At 38.6% G+C, this 12,793-nt stretch overlaps 1 protein-coding gene across 1 annotated transcript in view; it reads left to right on the top strand.

The window, feature by feature from the left end:
* The window catches only part of TENM3 (teneurin transmembrane protein 3), a 2,759,728-nt gene that overhangs the window by 1,363,893 nt on the left and 1,383,042 nt on the right, over positions 1-12,793 (top strand). The gene's annotated exons all lie outside the window — the stretch shown is intronic.

Genomic DNA, 12,793 nt, shown 5'->3' on the forward strand with positions numbered 1-12,793 from the left:
GGCAAGGATGTGGAGCGGCAGGAAGTCTCGTTTATTATTGGTGGGAATGCCAAATAGGACGGTTTGCAGTTCCTTACAAAATTAAACATACTCTAACCGTATAAAAATTTGGTTAATTTTCTATTTACATATCATTAATTCAACCTCAAACTCTCCCCCACTGGGTAAATTTCTCTCATTGTGCTCTAATAATAAGATGTTCTGTCACTTTCATCTTAAAGAAATCTATCTCACCACATTCTCAGACCTGACTGACAGTTTGAGTGTGTATAGAATCTGGGTTGGAAATAATATTTTTCCTCAAAACTTTAAAGATGTTGCTCCAATCTTTTTTTTAATTCTCTTTAGAAGTTTATAGGACCTTCTTGGTTTTTCTCCTGGTTTTCTGAAATTTTGACATTTCATAATGATGAATCAAATGGTCATGAATCTATTTCTATGCATTGTGTTGAGCATGCGTAGGGTACTTCAGTCTGTAAAATCACATTCTTTAGTTTGATAGAAATTGTTTGAATTTATCCTTCGAAAATTCCGCTATCTCAATTTTCTTGAGTCTTCCTTTATGAAATTCTTATTCTTTGGATGGTGTGCCTCCTGAATAAGTCCTCTAAATGTTTTTTTTTAATCATTTATATTTTGTCTCCATTTTCCCATCTCTTTTCAACTTTCTTATAACATTTTGTTTGCCAAGACTCCTCCTACCTTGTACATTCAATTTCAAAGCAATTTTAAAATGTCTGTGTTTTTCTTTTTTCTAATATTCGATTCTTTTGTCACAAGTGCATATATTTTCTTGTTCCTCTGAAGCTCCTGTTGTTAATTGATGAGTCTTGTTTTTCTTTTTTTTCTTGCATGACTTCTAGTATGCTGGCTTTCTTGTTTTCGTCTTTGCCTTTCATTTTACATATTCTCCTCAAAGACTAGAAACCTTTGTTGTCAACTTATACCTACAAATGTAGAAAGGAAGAACTGTATGCAAGCTCTCTGTGCTTTGGTAGGTGTGTTTGCTGTGTTTCCCACACTGGGTTGGCCTGACTGAGCAGTTCCTTGGGAGAACTCCCAAAGTCAGTGTATTTTCTCTAGGGCTGGCCAGATTCGCCAGAGAAGGTTCTTTCAGTGTCCTGCCTGGAAATTTAAAATCTTGCTGCCGGCATACTGAGTTAAGTGAGTTTAAAAAACTGGAAATTCACTGTGTGAATAAATTCATCACATAAACATGTATTTCCAATATGTGATCTCCTTTCTCAATCACCCTAGTGTTTGGTCATCTCCGGAGATAAAACCTCTGTTCCTGTGCTAGAGAAAAATGAAAGGAAGTAACGTGGTTGTAGCCCAGGATCTGCAGGCCTAACTGCTACTTAAGCAGATTTCAGCCAATGCTCTGTGTACCAACTCCAGGACTACTTGGTGCAACCAGTACGTGTGTCCTTTGGTGACTCCATGGTATAAATCAGGCCACTTCCAAGCTTTCTCCACTGCTGATGGAAGATCCAGCCCTCCCAGGTCTGCTAAGTCAGTTGCCAATTATCTCAATCTATGTGAGTTTATGAACAAAACAGTCAATTTTTCTTACTTCAGTTGTAAATGCCTGTGGCTAATTCTCCATCCCAAACCAGAATGGCTTCTACATAACCGTAAGAAGATTTAACTTGCCAAGTTCTCTGAAGGTCGTTCCTGCTATCACCAGCTTCCACTTCATCCTCTTCTGTATGGTGGAGAATCCTGGGCATCCCTGAATCTAACTTAATGCTTTCCAAACCACATGTCAACTATTGCTTTGTGTATCTGTCTTTATCCCCAGTGAGTACAAACACCTGCAGATGACGATCAGAGATTGTCTTTTTGCTTAGCCAATGTTCAGCTCATGGCAAGCCTCTATTATGTTTATTGAACACACTGATGAATGAATGAAGTGTTAAGAAATTGAGCAAGGGGCTAAAATGAGAAGGGGGATTCAGCTATATTTTAACTCTTACAACTCACTAATAAAATTTGCCTTACTGGCTTATTTATGGATGGTTTCACCAGCAGGTAGATGGAAATCAGTGGGAATGGAGGAATAAAAAATTCAGTGGCTTGTTATCTGCTTATGCTAATGAAAGTAAATACAAAGCCAGAGCACTTTCTGAATTGTTTTGTGAGGCCATTAAGTTGCTGCATCTATGTCATCTTGCTAAATTTTATTTTTTACTTTTTGTGGTCCCCCCATCTAGGCAGAAAAATGCCTGAAAGAAGGGTTGCCAAAATTGCGATGTCTGTTTCATAGTTGACTATTCCTCATCAATAGTAACATTTTATTTGTTTTAACTAAAGTTCCAAGAAAAATGTACAGAACCTCTAACATGTTATTGCTTGAAGGTTAAAGAATATGTTCACTTCCTAACCTTGAAATAATGTGCTCTGTTTTCATATTCACCCTATCAGAGCAGAATCTGTCTCCTGAACATCTATGAAAGGAAACTCCCCTAGGAAAAATATTTCATAAATATCTGACCACACTAAACTTGATCTTTGATGTTTCAACTTCACAGGGAGCTGCTTTTGGTGATGGAGGTGTCAGAAAATTTGTAGTCAGCGTTTTCAGATTGTTCATTTGAGTTATACCAGTTCATCACTTTTAGTCTTCGTGTAATGGAAACACTCCACTTTTGGTACTAACTCTGGGAGGTATCCTTACCTGCTAAGCAGAGATAAAGTAAAAAAATAATCTAGGATTTTCTTCATGAGAGCAACACCTTTTTTAGTTGATTCTGCTCAGGAAGAATAAAGTCAGGACACTGTTAGAAAAAATGCCTCTGCCCAGGCTGTAAATTTTCCAGGGAAAAATTTTGCCTGGCATGACTCCAGGTTGGGGCTTAGAACATTCTGTGTGCAATCTGAACGCTTCCAGAAAGGAACTCTTGATTTGGGAACTCTGGGAACAAAGTAATTATTATGGAATAAGCAATTACACTTAAGATAAATTATATAAAGATTTACTAAACAAGAAAAGTGGTGTTGCAACTAATGTGGATTCTTCAACAACACCGTGATTGTGTCTCTCCCAGGAGTAGCTCAACTCTTGGTGTTACACTTGAATCCTTTGTCTTCCCCTTTGTTTATTTTGTCTATTTCTTGATCCCTGAAAGCCACTGATGTCTGATCGGATTTCAAGGGTTAAAAAAAAAAATGCTCTGGAGGGGTTTGCTTCTCCCACCTCTGTTCTCTGGTCAGGTGTCACCGGGACTTGCTTTTTCTTCTCTAAACTCTGCCTGGTCGAACACCCCAGACACTGTCTTGTGTCCTTCCTATCAGCTGTCTTCTCACACTGTGTTCTTATTCTGTTGTTCCTACTGTCTTTTTATTTCATCTTTAACAGACTTAAAACAACATTCTTAATTACAATTCTAATTTTCTGTAGGATGAAAGATAATACCAATTTACATTGAAAGAGTATTTTTTCCATACCAGACAGTTTGGAAAGCACTTTACAAACGTGATCTTAAAATATTTCCAAAATAATCCTGTATGCAAAGGTTGTTTCTTATTTTATAAATGGGAAAAAAAATGAGATTCAGCAGTTAAGTCTATTCCTCAAGGTTATACAGCTAGAAAGCTCATGAGCTGGAATTTGACCCTAACTCCACTAAACTTCCAAGTCCTTGATGTTAGATATTTAAGAAAAAAAAAAGTGAAGGTTACCTATAATTCCATAATCTGAAAAAAACTATTTTCTAGGATACTTCTGTTTTGCTATTTTGTTTACTATAGTGTGCATAAATGTGTGCGTATTTATGTCCATTTATACATGCTCACACATTTATTTATATAAAGGTCTTTCATTATATATATTTAATAGAATAATTCTATGTCCACTTTTTCATTTGTTACAATTGTGAAACATTTGCATGTTACTGTTTCTGAAAATAAAATGTGTCCATTTAAAATTTGTGAAAATAAAATGTGTCCATTTAAAATACCATCTTTAAGGCTGCATAATATCTACCATTCAGAAATACCATATTTTAAACACTTTTTGACAGATATTTATGTTTTTTCTAATGTTTCATTATGAAAGATGGCGTTGGTCTGGACATTTGCTTTAATCTTCTAAGGACACATCTTAGCCTACCTTCTAGGGGTCCTCCTTGGCTATGTTCTAGCCAAAATGGCCAGTTTTCCCTTGTATTTATTTCCCTGTCCATCTTATCTCACTGGTGAGACTGGTCCAATATATTCAGCCTGCTCTAACGCCGATCGATCTTTATAAATGCACACGGAGAAAAAGACTAGCTCCACAGCACAGTGACATTACAAAGACTGCTCCCCCAGAAGACAAACACGCTTCTCTCTGTCTGCCCTCTCCTATTTTTTCATCCTCATTTCAGTTAGGCAGTTACAGCCGGGGAGACCTGGGCTTTTCTTATGTTTGAGCACATCATTAATTAGGCTCTCACTCACTCACTCATGTGTGAAGTGGACTCTCGTGGACAATGATCAACTGCTCAGCCCCTGAAATTTCTTGTTTGCCGCTGGTCCCTAGAATCCACTTCTTCAGAGCAGACTCTACCTGTATAATCTTTTATGAAAATTTGGATGATAAGATTAAATCAGAAATTATTCTGAAGTTTGAAAGATTCAAGTCCTAAGATACCTGTAAATGCTTTACTATTTTAAAGGTATAGTCCTAGCCCAAAGTGTAGATTTAGTTACTTCTTAAAATTATTTTGAAAAATTAAAAATGTCACCAGTGTCATGTAAACAAGACTAATTGGAGGAAAAAAATTCCTTATAATATTTTCATAAGATTTATACCGAACTCCTTATTCTTATTTTTATGACATTTAGGTCTCTGGCAAATCTTCAGAAATTTGAACATACTTACACTTTTGTAAACTGCCTGACTGTAATTCTTCAAACAGAATTGTGGAATGTTTTCTCTCAGAGCACCCGAGGAATATTCTGGTTTGGTACATTACTTTTTTTTTTTTTTTTTTTTTTTTTTTTTTTTTTTTTTTTTGCCTAAAGTGCAGGGGTGCAATCTCGGCTCACTGCAACCTCTGCCTCCTGGGTTCAAGCGATTCTCCCAACTCAGCCTCCCAAGTAGCTGGGATTATAGCTGCCTGCCACCACACCCAGCTAATTTTTGTATTTTTAGTAGAAACGGGGTTTCACCCTGTTGGTAGGCTGGTCTCGAACTCCTGACCTCAGGTGATCCACCTGCCTTGGCCTCCCAAAGTGCTGGGATTACAGGCATGAGCCACCGTGCCCAGCTGGTTTGGTACATTTCTAAGTTCTCTGAATATTACATTTAACTTCCTTATTCCTTATTTAGAATGTTTGTCTTGATACCATGAGCAACAAGGAAAGATAATATTTGCATCCCAATATAAAAACGTATTGTATTTCCTTCACGTTCAAATATATTTTAAAGGTGACAGTTTTCTTAGTAGTGGGTGTTTGCTCCTTCGGTTTATATCTTCGTTAATTTATTGTTAGTATTGATCCCTGTCAACGTCATACCCGATAGAAGTGGAGCTACTACATATAGGTCTGTTGAATAAAATAGCATTTATTAATAATAACAATAATTCATTATTCACAATACTTCCTGATCAGCATGTGCTTCTCTGCGTGCTTTGCATACTTATATCTTTTTTTATTTAAAACAATATTTTTCAGAGATGGGGTCTCACTATGTTGTCCGGTCTAGTCTCAAACTTTTGTGCTCAAGCAACCCTCCAGCCTCGGCCTCCCACATAGCTGGGACTACGTGCATAAGCAACCACACCTGGCTACGTACTTATCTTTAATCCTCCTAACAGCCCTTCAAAGTCGTGAGTTGATTTTGCAAAACCAAAACAGAGCCAGGGAGGTTAAATGAATTGTCAAGTGTTGCCTGGTTCAGAAGAGACAGAACTATGATTTGAACCCTAAATGCAAACTAACAGTTTGTGTTCTTTCCCTAACTTTCTCCAGACTGATGTAAATTATTACCTGAAAGTTTAAATGCAAAAATAAGCACAATGCTCTTACCAAAAATGCACGGTAGACATCAATTAAAATTAGTAAACTCAAAGTACAAGTGCCAGTTCCTGCTGGGAATCCATTCATTCATTCCACATATTATTTACTGAGCATCTATTATGGGCCAGGCACTGCGCTGGTTGCTAAAAATGTAATGGGGAGAACAAGAAGGCATGGTCTCTAACCTCATGGGAATAAATGTCTAGTGTATAGATAGTGCTGCGATTCCCACATAACTTCTGTAATCTCTGTCCTTGTAATCTGAGGTCACATTAATAAACCGGAGTATACCTACCAGAAACTGCTGGGGTTTCCTTATTTCCTACAGTCTATGCTCCAGCTAAGTGCTCCCAATGACGGCATTGATTCTCATTCCTGGACAAAAAATTAGAATTCATTAGAAATATTTTTAAATGTTTGTACTCAGCACCACCCCTCCTTTTCTACTCCATCCTGGTCATGACTTCATTTTTGTAGGGTATGTCCCAGGCTTCAGTACCATTTAAATATTTCTCAATGACTTCTATAAGCAGCAATGGTTGAGGATGCTCTTGGCGTCCTTGGTAAGCTATGTTGCTTGTGATTTCCCATCAGGAATCTATAAAAGCTGTGACTGCCGCAGAAATGTAGCTTAGGATACAAGCCCTGTCCACGGCAGCAGGCCTATTTCTGTGTCCCATTTTTTCTAAGTTCCTGAACCACTGTTCACATTTCCTCTTCTGACTTTTCTTCACGGATTCTGGGTCTGAGTTGCCCTTCTGACTTGATGTTTTCTCCTTCTTTTCAGAATCTGTCATTGCTGAGTATGCAGATGTGATTCTGACTTTCAAAATGAGCTTGTGGTTCTCATCTGGACTGACCACATGCTTGGTGCCACCATCTCCCTGGTGCTGTCCCTAATCCCAGTCCTTACTGGTCCCACATTCTCTGATTTAGTAGCTTGGCAGTCTCTAGCTCAATGACAGAATGATCTGAGGCTATTTAAGATTTACTCTCTTTGCGAGTTCAGTATGCAATGCAGTGTTATTAACTGGAGCCACCATGCTGTACATTAGATCCTCAGATCCTAGCTTTTATTAGGCTGATGCAAAAGTAATTGCGGTTTTTGCTTTGAAAGTACTGAAGCCTGGGTCTCACCCTTCAAAAACTAAGGCATGACCTGGGTGGGGTAGGGAAGGAGGGGCGGTGCTGAATGCAGACATTTAAAAAATATTTCTAATGGATTCTGATTTTTTTATCCAGGAATGAGAGTCAGTGCATTCATTGGGAGCACTTAGCTGGAGCATAGGCTGTAGCTGAAGGTTTGTACCCTTTGAATGTTCTCACCACAAAAATAAAACAAACAAACAAAAAAGGTAACTAAGTGAGATGGTATTAACTACCTGATTGTGGTAACCATTTTATGATTACACATATGTCAAATCATCACATTGTGCATTTTAAATATATACAATTTTATTTGTCAGTTAAACCTCAAGGAGGCTGAAAAAAAAAAGAAATACTAAGATATTAAATTAAGCAAGCAAACAAAAAATATCAGAGGCTCACATAGACAATCAGCCCACCACCCTCTCTCTTTTCAATTTCTCACCAAGACCACACAAGGAGGGACGAGTTTTCCTCTCTCCTGCCCACACCCATGCGTTTCTCTTTTACAACCTCTTTTCTTTTTAAGAGAACACCTGTAATCCCAGCACTTTGGGAGGCCAACTGAGGTGGGAAGATCACGAGGTCAGGAGATCAAGACCATCCTGGCTAACATGGTGAAACCCCGTCTCTACTAAAAATACAAAAAAAATTAGATAGGTGTGGTGGTGGGTGCCTGCAGTCCCAGCTATTCAGGAGGCTGAGGCAGGAGAATCACTTGAACCAGGGAGGTGGAGGTTGCAGTGAGCCGAGATCGCACCATTGCACTCCAGTCTGGGCAACAGAGAGGGACTCTGTCTCAAAAAAAATAAAAAATAAAAAAAAGAGAACACCTTGCTACACATTTTGATCTGGCTGATTGTATAGTGAGATGCTATTTAATGGACTTCTAGGCTGAAGGCAGGGCTGGGACCTAAGAACACTGTGCATTTGGCTCCAGGCCTGGGATTGGAGTGCTCTTAACCTTGATCTGGGCTGCTCTGGTCACTGTTGTGTCTCCTTCAACTGTTGCCTTATCTCAGTTTCTCTGATCCTGACACCGTTCCTAAAATCCAAGGTTTAAAATACCAAGTTACACATAATGACATATAGTAACTTATGATTGGATTGGGGAAATATTTTTTTTCTCTCCAGAGCTTTTATACAAATAGGAAGAAGGAGACTCTTTCAACTATAAAAGGGGTATATGAAGACATTGTTAAAGTAGCCATAGCATTTTGAAGAGCCCCAAATAAAGAGAGAATCCTGGGTGGATTTGAGGAAAGGATTCGTTATAATGAACCAGAAATACAAGATTCCACTGAAACTGGAAAAGTTGACAGGATATAGTTGAACTTAATAAAACCTTCAAGGGAAATAAGGGTCAAGCAAAGAAAGCCAATGAATGGAAAAGCCCAAGATTGGTTTGGGATAAACATGAGGATAGTCACATTTTAGCATGGGTATCTTCTGACCTCTCCCAGAAGTTCAGCCCCCATCATTCTCCCTTCTAACACACCTGCCAAACCAAATGTCTTCTTCCTCTATTTTGTACGTATCAACCAACCCAATAGTACCCCTTTGGGCATGATACAAAGCCAAGAAGAAACCTTGTAAATTCCATGCAGGGGTAGAAAGTTCAATGCAACCCAGTAGGCTGGTTGATTATTTAGGTGGTGTCAACTCACATGGTAGCAATTTCAATCAAATCAGTCCTGCTACCACAAGTAAGTAACCTCTAACGCAGCCCTGTCATGATGTTTGATGTTCTTAACTTACTAAATTATCAACATGGCCGAATGCATTTTTGAGCTCCAGATTTTCTAAACATTTTTAAGAGGCTGTTAAAGAAGATGTAACGGAAACCTATCCCAGAAACCTAGGCATTGGGGAGGAACCCTAACTGGTTCTTTTTGGGACCTTTCTGTGGGGACAACAGAGATGAACAAAAGAAATGTTAGCATGTCAGAGGATATGACAAGTGAGGGGAGGCTGAGGTAGGAAGAGGGTGTTCTAGCCACAGGCTAACACAATTGTGTTAAAAGAGAAGTCTGGGCAAAGGAGGGGAAAACACCCCCCCAAACAAAAACAAACAACCAAATCAAAGGACAAAAGAGTTTCATACAACACAGTATCAAAAAGTAAAAGGAACACACTAAATGCGTGAGCTAATGGTAAGTCAGTCCACAGCCTATTGTGATAGGCCCAGCCAGCATCAATCAGATTTATTCTCCTCTGCTGTCCCTATTTTTTAATTGTTTGCTAGATAATTGACTGATAAAGGAAAAGAAAATATAGGGAAAGATATCAGCCGGGCATGGTGGCTCACGCCTGTAATCCCAGCGCTTTGAGAGGCCAAGGCAGGTCTATTGCGTGAGCCTGGGAGTTCAAGGCCAGTTTGGCCAACATGGCAAAACTCCACCTCTATAAAAAATACAAAATTTAGCTGGGCATAGAGGCACAGGTCTGTAGTCCCAGCTACTTGAGAGGCTGAGGCGGGAGGATGGCTTGAGCTCAGGAAGCAGAGGTTGCAGCGATAGAGCAAGACTCTGTCAAAAAAAAAAAAAAAAAAAAAAAAGAGAGAGAGAGAAAGAAAGAAAGAAGAAAAGAAAGAAAGAGAGAAAGGTTTTATAATGGTGGAGAGCAACTAACAATGAGGAAGCAGCATGGTAGAGAGAGAACTCTGGAGCCTGATAGATGAGCATAAATCTGCTTCTGCCATGTCCTAGCTTTAGGAGGCTAAACTTAATCCCCGAGTCTTGGGAATTTTTTTAACAAAATGAATAAAGGTTTCTCCTGGGCCTGTGGTAAGGATTGGCAGTGATATGGGCAAAGCATTTGGTTCATAGTATGTATATTAGGGTCTTACATGCAAGGAAATTAAGGCAAACTAAAATTATCTCAGTTAATAGTTCCTTATAGGAGCACAAGATTTTTTGTTAATGAATTTACAAAGTCCTGAGCTCTTCTAACTTGGATACCCAATTTCATGTCATAGAAAAGGTATAAAAATGAATTTAAAAATCTGTGGTAAATAAAAACTTTTACAAAAATTGAAGGTATTATTATAATTCTGCTATTAAAATAATTTGTCCATGAGTCACTTGAGTCACAAAGCTGCATATGTCAAGCAAGCATAGGGAAAAGTATATCATGCATACATGAGAAAATCTAACCTGTACACTGTTTTCAAAAGTAACAAAATTATTACAAATACCAAATGTACCAACTATTGTGATGTTTTATACATATTGTATTAATTTCATGTTTGCGTTTTTTAGCCCTTTAGGCTTTTTTTAGGTTTCATATATTTTTCGTAGGCCCATACAGTCTTACAGGCCCCAGGTCAGCTGCTTAGAGTGCCCCATGAGAAATACAGCTCAGCCTGTATGCAGGCCTGTCAGAGCCTGGAGCACAGATCAGGACACAACCAGCCGAGCTGGCTTGTCTTCTCTGCAAAGGCCATCTCCTAATTCTAGGGCTCCACCTGTGTAGTAAATGGGCTATTCTCTATTTCTGCTTCACCTGCCTATTGTGTTCAATAATGCTTTTGTTTTTCATCTCTAAATTCAAAATTCCAGAGAAGAAGGATCTGGTTGACTCCACTGGTCCAATATTCAACACCGTGATAAACCGAGTTCTATGGTCAGGACCAATCTAAGCTGCTGGTCAGCCCACAGATAGGCTGCCCTCTGGACATTTGCACACCTCTAGGGAGGGAGTGACACATGGAAAAAAGCAGAGAGAACCAAGGCTAAGGAAGCTCTTGGTAGAGGCCTGAAGCAAAGACAATACTATAACAGACAGTCTCTTGCTTGGCCCGTCCGATACAACATGTGCTCAATAAGTTGTTGAAATTATCCTAAGAATTAAGTATTTGAGAAAAATTCCTGGGGAAAAATTATAAGGCATCCCAATAGTAAGCAAACTTATGATCGGGGAGACAATTAAACTGAGACTAAAAAGTAAGAATGTTATTTCGTAATTGTTCAATGAATAATGTATTTTGTAAGTGCCTTAAGTTTAAATGAGGAAAGAGTTTTGTAGGCAAGAAAGGTCTTGCTTAATGAAGGAGAGAAATGAGCTTTATCTTGAAAAATGAGTATGGTTATTAAGGCAACAAGAACAAGTAAAAGAATTCTAGTCGAGGGGCAGCCTATGAGCAAACGAACAGAAGTCGGAATGAATAAGTCCAGCTGGTGAAATGCCATAGAGAGGTGTTAAAATGAAGATGGTTAAATTGGGAGACACGTGGAAGATGAAAGTAGAATGGAAGGTAAAGTCCATTTGTGGAGTTATTTATATAAGGCAGTAAGGAGATTGACTTTATATTGACGGTAAGAGTTTTTGAAGGCCTTAGGGCAAAGAAATAGTGAGCTGGTATTGTTTTAAGACTCTAGTTTTTGTTGTTTTGTTCTTAGAATTTTTGGGGGGATAAATAGATAAGAACTCAGAAAGATGGATTTTTAAACATAGAATGGGAGAAAAGAAATAAACGTGAAGGGCGTTGGATACTAGATCGGCTATGGGGAGCCAGGAAGACGAAGGGGGCCAGATGCAGTGGCTCACACCTGTAATCCCAGCACATTGGAAGGCTGAGGTGGGTGGATCACTTGAGGTCAGGAATTCGAGACCAGTCTGGACAGCATGGTGAAACCCCATCTCTACCCAAAATACAAAAATGAGCTGGGTGTGGTGGCGGGCGCCTGTAATCCCAGCTACTCAGGAGGCTGACGCAGGAGAATCGCTTGAACCCAGGAGGCAGAGGTTGCAGTGAGCCAAGATCCAGCCACTGCACTCCAGCCTGGGTGACAGAGTGAAACTCCATTTCAAAAAAAGAAAAAAAAAAAGAAGAAGAAGATGAAGGGGTCACATGGTACTGGATGTCTCAGAACAATGACGCCGTCATCAACAGAATGGGCTGCATCCAGAGGAAGCAGCATTTTTTGGCAAGTCCAGGTCAAGGAATATGTGTCAAAGCAGTCTTACTTATGATGTACAAAGGGCAAATCCATGATGAAATACTTGTTAGCATATGGAATTAAACTGCTTGAGGCAGTGACATATGAAACTGACACGAATAAAGTACGAGAAGTCCTCACAAAATTGTGGAGTGGGCAAAAAGTGGTGGATGAATCATGCTATGGTCAGATAAGATAATGCATTCAGGTGAAAGAGAAAAAAACTGTAATTTTAGCATGGTGAGTTCGCTTATAAAACTGTCACTTCTGCTATATGAATTTGTAGTTTCAATATTCAAGGAGTTGATTGTACCAAGTCATTGTTGCCACCTAAGCAAAGGACATGGGAATTATTGCTGACTGCTTCATGAAGGCCTTAAACCAATATGACATTGGGTAAAACAACCAAAAAATTAAAGAATACAAGAAAAAAGTTTAAACAACTACTGAATGTATATATATATATATATATATATATATACACACACACATACACATACACACACACATATATATACAATATATGTATATATACACATATACATATATATACTATATGTCTATATATACATATATAGATATATATATACATATATAGATACATATATACACATATATAGACATACACACACACACACAGACACACACATATGTACTATGATAGCTGTAGAAGATTTAGGTTACTTTATTTTTAGAAAAAT

This window comes from Pongo abelii, chromosome 3, assembly GCF_028885655.2.
Source record: "Pongo abelii isolate AG06213 chromosome 3, NHGRI_mPonAbe1-v2.0_pri, whole genome shotgun sequence".
Classification (NCBI taxonomy): Eukaryota; Metazoa; Chordata; class Mammalia; order Primates; family Hominidae; genus Pongo; species Pongo abelii.